Raw genomic sequence first — 2,401 nt, forward strand, 5'->3', positions numbered from 1 at the left:
CATCAATTCTTTGGTGCTCAGCCTTCTTCACAGTCCAAATCTCACATCCATACATGACCACAGGAAAAACTATAGCCTTGACTAGACGGACTTTTGTTGGCAAAGTAATGTCTCTGCTTTTCAATATGCTATCTAGGTTGGTCATAACTTTCCTTCCAAGGAGTAAGTGTCTTTTAACTGGAGTTATTAACAAGATTATTGAATGGACTAGCATTTCAGAATCCACTTGTGACTTCTGCCTGACATTTTCCATGTGCAGTGATTTACAGTCTCAGATGTTACCAAGCAGTAATGGGACTGAATGGGAGGTTGTTTTTTTAGGTATAATTGACATATTACATTAGTTTCAGATGTACAATGCAATGATTCAATGTTTGTATATCATTGAGAAATGATCACCACCAATGTCTAGTTAACATTGTCAACACACACAGTTACAAAAAATGTTTTTCACTCTCTTATGAAGAAGAGCTAAAGAGCCTCTTGATGAAAGAGGACAGTGAAAAATTTGGCTTAAAGCTCAACATTCAGAAAACTAAGATCATGGCATCCGATCACATCACTTCAAAGCAAATAGACTGGGAAACAGTGAAAACAGTGGCTGACTTTATTTTTCGGGGTTGGGGGGGGCTCCAAAATCACTGCAGATGGTGATTGCAGCCATGAAATTAAAAGACGCTTACTCCTTGGAAGGAAAGTTATGACCAACCTAGACAGCATATTAAAAAGCAGAGACATTACTTTGCCAACAAAGGTCCATCTAGTCAAGGCTATAGTTTTTCCAGTAGTCATGTATGGATGTGAGAGTTGGACTATAAAGAAAGCTGAGTGCTGAAGAATTGATGCTTTTGAACTGTGGTTTTGGAGAAGACTCTTGAGAGTCCCTTGGACTACAAGGAGATCCAACCAGTCCAGCCTAAAGGAGATCAGTCCTGGGTGTTCATTGGAAGGACTGATGTTGAAACTGAAACTCCAATACTTTGGCCACCTAATGGGAAGAGCTGACTCATTTGGAAAGACCCTGATGCTGGGAAAGATTGAGGGTAGGAGCAGAAGGGGATGACAGAGGATGAGATGGTTGGATGGCATCACTGACTCAATGGACATGAGTTTGGGTGAACTCCAGGAGTTGGTGATGGACAGGGAGGCCTGGCGTGCTGTGATTCATGGGGTCACAAAGAGTTGGATATGACTGAGCGACTGAACTGAACTGATGAGGGCGATATATTTAATCTGAATATATCTATTTTGCCATTGTTAAAATGTTAAAATGCACTTCAGAGTAGCTTTTAAGGTGTAAACAGTAGAGTTCTTACCTTTGAGAAGTTGTTCTTAAACTAGAGGTTCTCAGCAAATGCCCTCGGGAGCTAAAAAATGTCATAGAACCAGGCTGAATATAAATACAGCAAAAATAGTTATTTAAAATGGTTATTAAAAAAGCAGAAGTTGGATTGCAAAGTTAAACAGAGATGAAGAAATGGATGCAGTGGGTGTAGAATATATATGAACGGTTTGATGAAACATACTTTCCAATCCAGAGAATTTTATAGATGACAGGAACAATTGCAAAATGTTTATTTTTAGCACTGCTCAAATGATACATTTCTAAGTTTCTACTGAGCTTGGGTAATAAAATATGAGTGGCTTATTTTTGAGCTTTTTTCTGGGAACATAATTCCTTATAGTGAGTATCAAAAGTGTATTCTACCACTGCATTCTGCAAACCCGTGTCCTATATGTTCTCAGGAAGACACCTGTAAAAAAGATGTCTGAAAAAAAGAGGTGTGTGGCTAATCCTTTCGTTCATCCTTTATTCATTCCACATACATTTATGACATGCCCATGGAACAGACACTCTTCTAGGCACTCTGGATATATCAGTGACCAAATAAAGATTGCTGACTTTTTTTTCAGCTTATATTTTTACCCTACTCAGACAAAAACAGTTTGCGACCCCATGGACTGTAGCCTACCAGGCTCCTCCCTCCATGGGATTCTCCAGGCAATAATACTGGAGTGGGTTGCCATTTCCTTCTCCAGGGGATCTTCCTGACCCAGGGATTGAACCCGGGTCTCCTGCATTCCAGGCAGACGCTTTAACCTCTGAGCCACCAGGGAAGCCCAAAACATAATAAATAAATTAGTAAACTACAGAGTACACGGGAAAGGTATAAATGCAATGGTAAAAATGAAAAAGAAAAGGCAGAATAAGGAGAACCAAGAGTTCATAGAGGTGGTGTGCAGGAAGCTGCAGTTTTACAAAGAACATAACAGGGTTGAGAAGACGACATTTGAACAAAAACTTAAGAGGTGGTGAGGGAATTATCCACGTGAACAAAGAAGAAGAGCAGCAAAGAGAATAACCAGTACAAAGGTTTTGGTTCAGAGGCGCGCTTGGCAC

At 40.0% G+C, this 2,401-nt stretch overlaps 1 non-coding gene across 1 annotated transcript; it reads right to left on the bottom strand.

Annotated features, from left to right (window-relative positions):
- Nucleotides 1-2,045: 2,045 nt before the first annotated feature.
- Nucleotides 2,046-2,118, bottom strand: TRNAS-GGA (transfer RNA serine (anticodon GGA)). Its single transcript has one exon. It is a non-coding gene; the product is annotated as a tRNA-Ser (tRNA).
- Nucleotides 2,119-2,401: the final 283 nt, after the last annotated feature.

Source organism: Bos indicus, chromosome 3, assembly GCF_029378745.1.
Source record: "Bos indicus isolate NIAB-ARS_2022 breed Sahiwal x Tharparkar chromosome 3, NIAB-ARS_B.indTharparkar_mat_pri_1.0, whole genome shotgun sequence".
NCBI classification, from domain to species: domain Eukaryota; kingdom Metazoa; phylum Chordata; class Mammalia; order Artiodactyla; family Bovidae; genus Bos; species Bos indicus.